Raw genomic sequence first — 13,769 nt, forward strand, 5'->3', positions numbered from 1 at the left:
TTTCTCAGATACACGACTTCTATCGCACCAAAGCAGTCACAGACCAGCTGTGAAAGAGCGGGTGCAGCCGAGCGTCTGTGAGACTTTTTGGATGCGGAAATTTGGATCTTATATAATTTCCATGTTCCACAAAGAATTATTCCTTTAAATTGTTTTCAATCATTTAAAAATATAAAAACCAAGGCAGAGGGTGTAGCTCAGCCTGTAGACTGTGTGTTTAGCCTGTGCAAGGTCCTGGGGTTCCATCTACAGCTGCCCCAAAACAAATAAATAGATAAATAAAAATGTAAAACCCATTTTTAAGGCGCACACCTAGAATCCCGGCTGCTCGGGGAGTAGCAGGGGAGTGGATTGAGGTTGGGGAGAGGATTGAGCCCACAAATTCAAGACCAGCCTGAGCAGCATAGTTAAACTCTTTCCTTTTTTAATATTTATTTTTTAGTTGTAGGTGGACACAATACTTTTATTTTATTTTTATGGGGTGCTGGAGAGCGAACCCAGGGCCTTATGAATGCTAGGCGAGCGCTTTACGGCTGAGCCACAACCCCAGCCCCAAACTCCTTCCTTAAAAAGAAAAAAAGAAACATTCTTACCTCACAGGCAGTGCCCAAACAGGTGGCAGGCTGGCCTGAGACCAGAAACACTTTGCAGCTGACCTCTGGGCCTAGGACACCTGTCCTCCATGCCTTTGCTCCCAGCACCACCTCCCAACCGTCCTACCTGTCATCTTAGTCAGTGTTTTGTCAGGAGGAATCCCAGAGGTCCCCTTCCTCATCAGAAACTGGGGAGCCGTTACTGGTTTCCACACATGTCATCAGTTTACAGAGGTGCCCATTAGTTGCCCCGTCCTTGCCAAGGCATACACGAGAGCCCAAGTTTTAAGCAACATTTACTTCATACTTTTATTCATTCATTCCTTCATTTGAAAAAGCTCATTGAGAATTTTCTGTGCCCCAGGTGCTATGATAAGTCAGAATTGGTCTCTGTCCCCAGGATGTTCAGTACCTGGTTGGGAAGAAGGACCCAGGGAGGCAAGTGTTATGGTGGAGAGGCTCAGGAAGCATGGAGCCCAGAGGGGGCACTCAGCCTGGAGTGTAGGTCAGAGGAGGATCTGGGAAGGAGGACGGGATCTCTGAGCTACCCTTGAGGAGTTCAAGGAGAGGAAGGAGGCAGGCAGGGAAAGGTGCAGCCCCTATGTAGAACTCTTAGTAAAATCCCAAGCATCAAGATGGTGAAGACTCCATCAGGGTAGCCAGAGGATCTGAGGGGAGGAAAAGGGGTGGGCCTTGCTTTCCACTCCGCTAAAAGCCTGGAGAAGGGAGGAGGGAGTAGAAGTGTAGAAGGGGGTGCAGGATAAGGAGGAAGGGGCATACTTGGCATAGATACAGAGTAGGAATAGACAAACTCACCAAGGAAGGACTGGGAATGGCCCCACTGAGGTGTCCCTTGGAGGAAACCATCCCTCACTGGGCACCTTCTCCTTGTGAGTCTCACAATAACCCTGACAGGTAGCTATGATTTTTTTTTCATATCTACCAATTAAAAACTGTGTGACCTTGGGCAGTTCTTCTTCTCCTCTTCCCTCATCTGTATCTACCTCCTAAGATTGTTTGAGGATTGACTAAATTAACATATGTGAAACACACAAGGGCCCATTTTCTGGTCATGCAACCTGTGGTTTCCACAGGACTCAGAAGGTGAGGGGTCCACATTTGGTTTAATGCTCTGCCGTTGCCACCTTGCAAATCTTCATAATTTCTGATGAGGAGCCCTGTGCTTTCATTTTGCACTGGATCCCACAATTATATACCCAGTCCTGCCTGCCAGAGTATATGCTTTAAAATATTAAGTTTTATCATTATCTTGGGGTTGAGAATAACAAATGTGATTTGATATATTCATTTTAGAACTAAGGAAACTGAAGATAGTTTATGTGACCTGCACAGAGTTAGATGCAAGCAGGCTCAGAACAAAGGCTGGAGATGGAGAGATGGAGATGGTAATCTTCGAGGTGAAGGCAGGATGCTGACCTGGCTTCCCCCCACCCTGTGCCCTCAGAGGACCACATAAGGAGGAAAGTGCACCCAGGCACTTTGAAGGAGCCCAGAAAAAGAGATGGTAGGAAAAAGAGCATGAACAGTTGTAGAGGTAGGAGGAAAGCTGGCTATTTTGGGAAGCAAAGTAAAGATTCTCAGAGTAAAACATAGTGGTGAAGCCATGGAAACAAGGACTTGGAAAGTCTCTTGGATCTTGGCCACAAAAAAAGGTTATAGATGAGCTTAGAGAAACAAGTTTGAGTAGCATTAGGGCTAGAAGCCAGGTTTACAGAAGGGAGCTTGGTAGTGATAGAGACGGTCACTGGTTATTATTTAAGAAGTTGGGCTATGGAAATAGAAAAGGGAAGTAAGGAATGAGGAGGAGAGGGAGGGAGGAAGAGAAAAGGGAAGGAAGGCAGGCAGGCTCTCTGAAGGGCTGGAAGGAGAGCAGATGCCAACTGGGTTACAGAGGAAGAACGTCCAGAGGCAGCAACTTCGCCAGGGAGCGGTGTGCCTCTTTCCCTGAGTCTATAGGAAAAGGAGGGTGGAGTATGTGAATAAAGACTATGGGGGCTGCTGTTGTTTTGGGGGCTGGTTGTCTCCCCAGCTGTGCTGTGGAGTTCTTACTGTAGACATCTCTGGGCACCACAGCTGTGTGGCTCAGCTCACTCACTGGAGTCAGACTGCCCGGGTTCAACTGTGGATTCAACAACTACCTGTGGTGACCTGGAGCAAGTTACTTGGCCCTTCAGTGCCTTTGTTTTCCTATCTGGAAAATGGGGATAACCATGGTTGCTGTGAAGCATGACTGCCACCATTCGTGCAAAGCCCCCAGTATGGGGTCTGACAGACACATGCACATGTCCAGGACAGGGCAGTGATTATTAACAACAACATCTCCTTGCCTTCTTGTGAAACCCCTCCCGTGCATCTAACATTGGCCAGCATGCTGAAGGGTTCCAGGGTTTGCTGCTTGACTAAGTAGCTTTCAGGAAGTGTGGTCATAAAAAATGAGGGGTGATTTGGAAGTGGCACAGCGTCTATCTCAAGGGCTTTGTTGCACAGTAAACGCCACAGACATGCAATAAATGCTTATGAGCATGCCCTTTGTCGTTGCACACACTAGTATGTTCCTCTCCTACATTGATCCTGGTCTTTGGCTAGTGCCACACCCAGGCCCAAGTGAGCAGTATCAGCTGATAGCTGTCCCCTTGTCAGGTTTCTTGACAGGGATCATCCTATCGTCAGAAGCTTCAAGAATTGCAGAATACTTTACAAGCACTGCCCAATGTCTCATAGCAATGAGAAGCCAGGGCAAAGTGTGGCGGGTGTTCTCCTGTGCCACAGAAATCAGAGCTGGAGTAGAACCAGCTGGCTATGTCGTCCCAAGGTTGGGTCACTGCAGAAGTGTTTGCCAAAAATCCCCACTGCCTTGGATTTTGTCCAGGCCAAGGGCAGAGATCACAGCACAATCTCTCAAGGGACAAAAAGGAAGACTGTTGCTTTGGATGGCTTGGAGCACTCTTGGTCACCATCCAAGGCAGCTATCACTCATTAAATCCACCTTCCCTTCCAGCAAAAAACCAACTCAATGGAACACCACATATGGAACTCTAAGAATAGTATAGTGCTCCAAGAACACAGTGCCCATGCCTGCACACAAGTGTGCAGGGCTCGAGGGGTCTTTTTACACTCAACTCTGGTTGGGTGGGAACAAACAAAAAATATTAACCCTGAGTAGCATGCAGAGAGAGGGAGAGTATAGGAGAGTAACCCAGCATTTCATTTTCTGATCTGGGCTGCCTTTCAGGGTATGGTTTGTGGCCATAATCACCAAGTCGTGCCTAAAAGCCCTAGGGCAGTGAGGGTGAGCTCAGCGGACACCCTCACCCCCTTAGTTGTACATTCACACCAAGCTGAGCAAGCCCCAAAGTCCTAACACTTCATGAGACAGAAATTTGAAACCCTCATCCTCTGTGATAAATATTTGATTGATTTATTGGCTTCCTTCTTATCCAGACAGAAAATGAGGACAGGTTCCATTCAGAGCTGCACTTTAGAGTAACAAAAGCTCTCAGAGCCCAGATATGACCCTGCACCACATCCCCACTGTTCGAAGAAGAAATCCATGTGTGGATCTCGTCATGAAAGAGTCTGGGGAGACATTCTCCTTAATGGGTGGCTGGCTGTAGAGATAGGATTATGGAAAGCTTTTATTTTTTACTTTTTAACTTTGTATACTGTCTGAAATATAGAATACCATATTAAATTGAGTAAAGTCATATATTTATTCAGTGTTACCTCTATGATTAAAAAAAAACACGTAGCAATCTTGTTTGGAAATTATTTCCCTATTCTCAAGAGGGCAACTATGACAAGGTTTCAGGCTTCCCATCTTCTCCCAAGGAGAGAAGCACAATGAGGCAGAATGGTCAAATAATTGAAGGCCTTCAAAGACAAAGAATATAGGAATAACAGGCTTTGGCCGCTCCCGGATATTCCCATCCTGTTCTCTAACCCCAGAAAACAAATGCTAAAGGTAAAAACACATCTTCAGACTATTGCCTGGCTAACAGGCAATAGTCTTTAGTTTTCTTTGTAGATGGCACTTTAATTTTCTTTTATATGTCACTTTTTCTGGTTAGCTATCCCTGGAAACCCCTGACCATCCCATGTGCTTCTAGGGCCAATTGTCCCAGCACTACACTATGATTGTCTGTGTACCTGTTGCCTGCCCCCTCCCAGACTAAGGTTCCTGACCATAAGGAAGGTGTACAACCCTTGTTCCCTAAGCAAGTGCTCCACATGTTTGCTAAATATTTACTGAACAATTATCTATTTGGGAACCTTTTATGATCAGAGCAATGTAAGGGATACAAAGATGAAAAAGAGATTATTTCAGTATAATTATAACCGGGATATATCCAACAATTAAATATTAAATATAAAACTAAATACTAACTAGTGAACTAATCTCAGTGACTTGGGAGATTGAGGCAGGAGGATTGCAACTTTGAGGTATCCTGAGCCATTTAGTGAGACATTGTCTCAAAATAAAAGAGGGCTGGGCATGTGGCTCAAGTGGTAGCGCGCTCGCCTGGCATGCGTGCGGCCCGGGTTCGATCCTCAGCACCACATACAAAGATGTTGTGTCCGATGAAAACTAAAAAATAAATATTAAAAAAAAAAGAATACAAAGGGGTGAGGATGTAGCTCAGTAGTAAAGCCCCTGAGTTCCATCCCCAGTACCAAAAAATAACAACAAAAAATTAGCACTATTTTAAGGGTTAAAATAGAGGTACAATCAGTCAACTTGAATGTTAGGAAGGTTTTGGACCCCACATTCTTTGTGTTTTCTGGTTCAAAATGCTCAGATTTTTGAATGCTGGTATGGGGCATGTGCGTGGAGCTGTAAGGATTCAGGTCCTTAGAAACTTTATTAGAATGTGACTCATGATCTTTCTTCTGCCCTTGCAGTTGCCCTAGGAATACCTGCCATTTACTCTTAATTAATGTTTGTGAAATACTTTTGTCTTCCTTTACTTAAAGGTCATAAGTGTTATTATTATGTTACTGTGGTTGTTTTATTATTAAAGCAGTGCCAATGAGATTACACAACAGTTTGGTTTAGGAAGTGAAACAAGGGCCATGATCCCACTGAAGCTACAGGGGATAGGGATTTGGGATGGTAAAATGGTAATTACCCCTGACGAAATGTGGGCTAGAGTCCAGCATTGTGCTCCTGAAGATCATTTCGTCCCAGAGGCTTAGGGCTGGCCCTCTGGCAATGGGTCCGAAGCATCCTGCCCTCCCCTGGCTGAAATATGGAAAGCTGTCACAGAGAAAAGAACCCAGTGGCCATAAGCCAGGAGCACAAGGCTTGCTTGGCATCAGCTCCCTGGAAGCTTTCCAGGAGCTGAAGGGCTTTTTCATTTGTAAGCAATCAATTATTTATTCTAAGGCAATCTCTCTCTCTCTCTCTCTCTCTCTCTCTCTCTCTCTCTCTCTCTCTCTCCTTGTTTCCAGCTCTTGAGGACTCTCTCCAAGGAACAAGCTGAAGATGGATGGATGGTAAGGGTTAGTGTAATGCACATGCGCACATGTTCTGGGCACACAAGGGTGGTAGAAATATCCATTCTTAAATCTGAAAAGAAAATGATCATAGATGCAGGCGATTTGTCATGGAAAGATCAAGACTAATTGAGGGTGGATGAAGTAGAGGCAATGACAACCTTGCTATAGGTAGTCTCCAGCAGTGTCACTGCCAGAAACTGATTGAGGAACCTGGCATCTGAATGAAATGTTTTTAAAATATTGGGTTGATTGACGGGTACGCTTATGAACTCAAGAAGAGGCACTAAAGCATAGTGAAAAGAGTGAAGACTCTGGAATCTGATACAGGACACAAAGAAAGGCCCGCCAACTACTTTGTAACTGGATGACCTTGGGCAAATTTCTTAACCTCTCTCAAGCCTTCATTTCCTACCTGTAAACCTCAGTGTGTAACTCACAGGTTTAACCAGATGTTCTCTGTAAAGAATTCAATACAGTACTTGGAACAAAACACGCACAATAAATGGTAGTCATTATTATCAACTACTGGTCAACTAATCAGAGTTGCTCCCAGCTCCCTTCTAAACAATTAACTGTAGCACAGCAAATCCGGGTCTGAAGGACGCATTTGTGTGCCCAATAAAGTACCAGGAAAGAACTCAGTGGAGTCAAACCAATGGCATTAGCCCTTGTTGTGAGCCGGGCTTTCTTGCCGTCCCACCAATGGTTTGAGGATTTGACTTGCGAGCGACATCCTGACAGTCCAATGACGCACAACCAGCCCACACTCAACACTTCGGTGGGGATAAATCAAGAAGCCGGCACGTATAGATTCCGTTATTAGGCAATATTGGATGGAGAGAGGAGCTTAAAGGAAACAGCGCCTGGGAGAGGCATTGATGAACTAAAAAAAAGAAAAAAGACGATGGTTGCGCCAAGCAAGCTCGGCCGCCATCATGCTCTAGTTTCCCCTTTGACTCTTTGGGTCCGCGACCGAGGAAGCGGCCTCTGGGATGCTGAGGGGGTGTGTCTCCGCGTGATTGGCGCAGACCGTTCAGCCAATCCTAGATCGTCAAACGGGAAGCACTTAGCCAATGAGGGGCAACGGCAGCGGCGAGGACTTGGAGGGGCGGAACAGCAGCTTGACGGGCACAAAAACCAGCCAGTGAGAACCGGAGGCAACCTCCTTACAGCCAATGGAGTGGGGCTCTGGGCGGGCCCCCCAGTGTTTGTGTTGTGGTTTTGGGGGAGGGAGGCGGAGGGGAAAGTTTGTTTATTTTGTTTTTAGTTTCTGGGGTCCCCGAGCTTCTAGAAGGTGAAGCGGGAGGGAGTAAACCCCACGCCCCTCAGTCCCCCTGCGACGTCGCCCGCATAGCCTGCGGAGAAGCGGGGACCGCACGCCTCGTCTCGCCTCACAGCGGAACGCCGCGCACTCGGAGCCGGCGCGGCTCCGCGGTGAGTACTGTCGGCCGCGCCGTCCTTCCCCTCCCCCGTGCACCGCCCAGTCCGAGTGGGGCGCCCCCGGGTGGGCGAGGGCGCCCACGCGGGGGCGCGCGGCGCGGCTGAGACGCGGCATGTACGTGTCCTCGCGATTGAGCGCGCGCGGCGGGAACGGGCCGGGCAGGGGGCGTGAGCGCGCGGGGTCGGTGGGGGCGGCTGCGCCCGGCGCGCGCCACGAAGCTGGCGTCGGGTGGATGGGAGTCGAGAGACTACCGGGGCCGCTAGCGACGTCCGGCTCTTGGGCCGCGGCGCCCGGGGTGGCCCGGCAGGGACGGGCGGGCGGGCGCGCGCGGCTCCCGCGTCACGCGCCGGCAGGTGTGAGCTGGGGGGAGGGCTTCCGGGGGGGCTGGCGGTGGCGAGTTCGCTTCCCGTCGCTGGGGGGCCTAGCGGCGGGGAGCCCTCGGGCCCCGCGACGCGGCCGAGAGCCCAGGCCCGCGGAGCTGCGTCCGCCTCTGCCTGGCGGCGGCGGAGGCAACGTCAAGCCTCAGAGCTCGGGTCCCTGCGCGGCGTCCCCCCCTCGCGCCCGGGACCTGCGTGATGGAGGCATCGTGTGCCCAGCTTCGCCGGGCCTGGGGCTCCCGGGCCCTGGCCGAGTGGCGGCTCGGGGAGGCGCTTGTGGCTTCGGACCAGGAAACGAGGGGCCGGAGAAATGATGGCCTTCCAAACAGCTCCCGCGAGCGTTCCACCTTCCCCTGGTCTGGTGCCCTTAAGACTCAAACTAGCGGGTTTATTGGCCGTGGTGGCCAAATGCCCCATCCAGCGAAATACACTAGTGGCTAAGGACTCCCAGTAAAGGGCAGCCTCGTGAGGGCCTCGAAGACCAGCCCCTTGTAAATTTTTTGGGTACAGGTTAGTTACCATTCTGGGACTTTTAACTCCTTGTATCTTTTGGCCTTTGTATTATTATTAGTGTCCCCTCAACAGTTAAGCAAATAGAAGTTAAGGTATATACAAGTCCACATTTTCGCATCTTGTGTAAGTTTAATGCTAGAGGTTATTTTTTAAAATTTCAGTAGTGTAGGTTTCCTGTTGATTTGGAGAAGCATCTGTGATCTTGGTTTAAAACCATATGTATTTTTGGTAGTGTCATGTAAATGCCTCTTAAGGAGCAGAGCTTGTAGCACTTTGTCTTGCCTCTACCTCTATGGTGTGAGGTGGGTCGTGGGAGGGTTATGAATGTAGTATGTCCCCACACTTGTGTGCATTTACCAGTATCCAGAACACAAATCAGATAGGCTTGCCCTACCTGAGATCAGTGGGGATAATAAGGATACCTGTATATTTTCTTAGTTCTTGACAGTTATTTTATCTATGTATGTACGTATTGCGGTACTAGGGATTGAACCTAGGGCACTCCACCACTTTAGTTACATTGTCAACCTTTGAGACAGGATCTATCTAAATTACTGAGATTGACCTCAGACTTTCGACTCTTGGGCCTTGGCCTTCAAAGTAACTGTGATTACAGGCATTCACCACCTCAACCGCTGTTCTTGATGGCTTTTAAGTGCTTGTCCCCAAAATCATTATTTTAGCAGTGTTTCTGATAGAAATTTCCAAACTGGAACATAAATGTCATGCCTGTGAAAATAACTTATTCATCATTCACATAGAAGCACTTAAAATGTTTTAAAATAAGAACAATACCATTTGTTCAAATGGTAGTAATGTTAGCTAACATTTATTTCATGCTTACCATGTCTCAGCCTCTTAACATATTTTTCCTAATCCTTACCTCAAACCAATCAGGTAATATCATTACTGTTCCAGGGACGAGAAAAAGGACTGTAAGAACCATACATTTGGGAAGTTCAAGGACATAGGTTTAATCTCAAGTTGGTTTTTTTAATATATTTATTTTTTAGTTGTAGGTGGACACAATACCTTTATTTTATTTTTATGTGGTGCTGAGGATGGATCCCAGTGTCCCATATTTGCCAGTCAAGCACTCTACCTCTGAGCCACTCTAAATTATCCAGAGCCAGAAAGGTAGAAAGAACATGCAGAGCAGAGGAGTAGAGAAGGAGGGCGCCACTGGTGAATAGGCTGCCCATACTTAAGAATTGAACATTAAGTCTATTTTTGGTTTTTAGAAATTAAGAACATTTTCACACAAGTACATCTAAGGTCTTTATATTTCTTCCATTTGAGTTTTATAAAGATAAAAAATGCAATTTAGTTCAGGGTTCAAGTCATCACCAAACCAACTCAAGGTTCACATTAAATTGTCATTGCTCAGAGAAGCTTTTCTTCGCTACCTCATCCCACAACTGCCATCCACCCTCAGGTCTCTCAGAGCTTCTGTTCATTTTTCATAGCTCTCACTGCAATTTGTGATTCAGGACCATTTCTATTTTTGCCATATCTGCAGAGCCTGTAAGAGTTTGGGCATAGAGCAGACTCCCAGAAAATATTTATTGATTATGTTATAAGTTGGGCTTTTGCTTTTATTGTTTATTATACTATCGTTTCTGGTAGTGTTGCCTACCTCCTCTTGGCATTCTCTGGGACTTCCCGCTGTTGGAAGTCTTACCATATAGAGATAGATCTATAATTGCTGAAGAGGACACTCGTTCTGTTCTCTGACTTGTACCTCTGCCTGGGCACCCTTATTACTAAGCTAAACTAGGTTTAACCTAAACTGTGCTGGGCTTGCTAACTCATATGAGAGTTGCATCTTGATTATCTAGGCTGGGCTCAGCACTTGCACCTGTTATTCTTCTCTAGTCTCAAACTGCTCTTTTTTTTTTTTTTTAAAATGCTTAAGAGAGAACAGTTTTTTTTTTTTTTTTTAAGAGAGAGAGAGACAGAGAGAGAGAACACCTTTAATATTTTGTTTTTTAGTTTTCGGCAGACACAACATCTTTGTTTGTATGTGGTGCTGAGGATTGAACCCGGGCTGCATGCATGCCAGGCAGGCGCGCTACCGCTTGAGCCACATCCCCAGCCCTCAAACTACTCTTGAGTTCTTCCTTGTCTGTCCACCCAGCTTGTTGCTTCTAGAGACCTTGTATCCTTTCCAACTGAGTAGCCTGCTTACCCTTTGGCATTTGACATTGACAGCTGCCTCCAGTGTTTTGCCCCTACACTAGTCTTCCTGAAACAGCGCCTTGTTCATGTTTCCTGCTCCCTCCCAGATCTACCATAAACACTTTGGTTTGTAAACCTTCCTTGGTGTTTCATTCCCCAGAAAGTTTAAACTCTTCAGCCTGTTTTTTAAAGTTCCCTAGACTAGCCCTGCCCAATAGAAGTTTGAAAGCAAAAACTGCAAATGTGAGCCATGTATGTAACTTAAAATTTTTTAGTAGCCACATTAGAAAAGTAAGAAGAAAGGGGTGAAGTTGGTTTTCACAGCACTTTATTTCAATTATTTGAGTATATCCAAAATGTTATTTAAATATGTGATCATTAAAATTGTTACTGAGATTCTTTACATTTTTTTCACTTAAGTTTTTGAAATTTGGAGCATATTTTTCTCTCATATACATCTCAGTTCAGACTGACTACATTTCAGATACTTTATAGGCAGATGTGGTCAGTGGCTCCTATGTTGAGTGGCATAGCTCTAAACCATGTCTTCAACACATGTTGAAGGACCAGACGGGTAATTCTAGCCCCTGGCCCCTTGGTAATTCCATTCCCCTCACCTAGAACTAGTATCCTTTTCCAAAATGCCGACCTTCCTTGCTAAGAAACTCAGGGAGACCCAACACCATCCCTAAACATCAGTTCTCACCGTGTGCTCTTTTAACCTTTTAATATTTTTGGGGGGGTGGATATCATTTCTCATATAGTAATTTCTTAGAAATTTTATGAGTTGGTATTATGAGAGGATAAGCACAGACACTAGCCAGTAAGAATGACTGATGAATTAGAACTAATGCCAGCCATATACAGCCGAGTTCTCATCTGCCTATACCTGCTAAGTAACAGCTCTGCTTGTCCTGGACTGTGTATTGCCTTTCCCTTTGAGACTGAGTTTCCTGAGGACAGGCCTTTACCTTCCTTGTCTTTGTATCCCCAAAACTCCTCCTGACTTGGCCTGTAGTAGACAGTTGGTAAATATTTTAAATAAATGGACAACTGCTACCTTGTATTTGTTTTATGTTATAACACATAAAAAGAATAAAACAAATACAAGGTAGCAGTTCATTTATTTAAAATATTTACCAACTGCCTACTACAGTTGGAAACTAAAATATATATAAGTCCTTTGAGGACAGAGATCATGAATTACAAAGAAGTATATGGCATATTTTCTTCATTATCTTCACAGAAGCATTTCTTCATCCTCTGAATGTAGATTTGCTCCCCTCCACAAACCTTGACACAAAAAGCTATGGATAGTTAATCTATCTACTATTTATTTATTTTAAAGAGAGAGAGAGAGAGAATTTTAATATTTTTTATTTTCTAGTTTTCGGCAGACACAACATCTTTATTTGTATGTGGTGCTGAGGATTGAACCCTGCGCCGCGTGCCTGCCAGGCGAGCGTGCTACCGCTTGAGCCACATCCCCAGCCCTGGACACAATATCTTTATTTTACATTCATGTGGTTCTGAGGATCGAACAGGGCCTCACGCCTGCCAGGCAAGCACTCCACCACTGAGCCACAACCCCAGCCCCTGGACAAATATCTTTATTTTACATTTATGTGGTGCTGAGGTTCAAACCCAGTGCCTCGTGCATGCTAGGCGAACACACTACCACCGAGCCACAACCCCAGCCCCTGTCTTTTTTTTTTTTTTTTGGCCAGTGCTAGGGATGAAAACCAGGGCCTCCAGCTTGATAGACAAGTGCTCTGCCTCTTAAGACATACCCTCAGCTCCTAGATTGTTTTTGAAAAATAACTATGTTTTGAGGTTGTTATAGGTTTTCAGGTTGAGTCAAAATGAAGTCTGACTTTAATGAGACTTTCTTTTGTGATTTGTAAACTGGCTCTGAAAGCAGCTTCAGAAGTAGAACTGCATAGTAGTTCCACGTTGACGGATACTAATGCATACCCTTCCAGATGGGGCAGAGGCGAGAGTCTTTGAACTGGGAGTCAAAAGTCCTAGGTTTGTTTGCATTGTAGACATTTGCTTGAGTACCAACTATGTTCCAAGCCCAGGAATGAGAACCAAAAAACGAGTGGAAAAAAATTGTATAAAGAAGTATAAATTTCACATTTCTCCCCTGCTTAAAAGTGTTAATGAGACCTGTCATCGTCCCCTCTATAATATAAACTCCTTGAGAATAAGAACCTGAACACTTGTTTTTATTCGCTTGAATGCTCAGTAAAGACCCTGCCACCATCCCCTGCCTCATTTCTTGCCACTGCCCTTGGCTGCCTGTTTTGCACACTGATCTTCAAGTCCCTGAAATGCATGTTGTAGTACCCAGGGTACTGTCCTGCACATACTGTTCCTACCATCTAGGGGACCTGCACCCCAACTTTAGTTAATGCCTCTTTAGTCCTCAGAATGTGTGACTTCTTGAGTGACTTACTAATCATCTTCATCCCAGATTGGGGGATATTTGACTACACACTGTGTGCTGATGCTGTGCTAGAAGCCAGAACTCTTTTTTTTTTTTAAAGAGAGAGTCAGAATACAACAGACACTAGTATGGCAATATGTAAATCAGTGGATGTGCAACCGATGTGATTCTGCAATCTGAATACGGGGTAAAAATGGGAGTTCATAACCCACTTGAATCAAAGTGTGAAATATGATATGTCAAGAACTATGTGATGTTTTGAACAGCCAACAATAAAAATTAAAAAAAAAATAGAGAGAGAGAGACAATTTTTTAATATTTATTTTCTAGTTTTCGGCGGACACAACATCTTTGTTTGTATGTGGTGATGAGGATTGAACCCGGGCCGCATGCATGCCAGGAGAGCGCGTACTGCTTGAGCCACATCCCCAGCCCAATATTGCTTTTTTTAAAAACAGAGTATTTAATATAATTGGAATGAAATAAGCATTTAACAGGTATAACAGAACATAGCATACTTTGTCTTTTTTGTTCATATTTGTATCCCCAGCATCAAATACTGTGAATTGTCAAGGTTGTAGGTCCACGAAACCATTTCAGATGAAGTTAACGAAGACAGAATTGAAAATAGAATTTAAAATATCCTAGACTAGGATATTTTTAAAATATTTAAAATATCCTAGACTAGGGGTGCTCCTCAG

The 13,769-nt window shown here is 45.3% G+C and overlaps 1 protein-coding gene across 4 annotated transcripts in view; it reads left to right on the forward strand.

Annotated features, from left to right (window-relative positions):
- Nucleotides 1-7,316: 7,316 nt before the first annotated feature.
- Tnrc6b (trinucleotide repeat containing adaptor 6B) overlaps nt 7,317-13,769 on the forward strand; it is a 257,060-nt gene continuing 250,607 nt past the window's right edge. The window contains exon 1 of one of the 4 annotated variants that reach the window (XM_058574304.1): nt 7,317-7,544. The gene's annotated coding sequence lies outside the window, so the exon portion shown is untranslated. The remainder of the gene's footprint in view (nt 7,545-13,769) is intronic. The other 3 variants (XM_058574302.1, XM_058574305.1, XM_046429718.2) reach the window with 3 other exon arrangements.

The sequence above is a fragment of the Marmota monax genome, unplaced genomic scaffold (assembly GCF_021218885.2).
Source record: "Marmota monax isolate L192 unplaced genomic scaffold, Marmota_monax_Labrador192_F-V1.1 WCK01_AAM20220418_F8-fsc00051, whole genome shotgun sequence".
NCBI lineage: Eukaryota > Metazoa > Chordata > Mammalia > Rodentia > Sciuridae > Marmota > Marmota monax.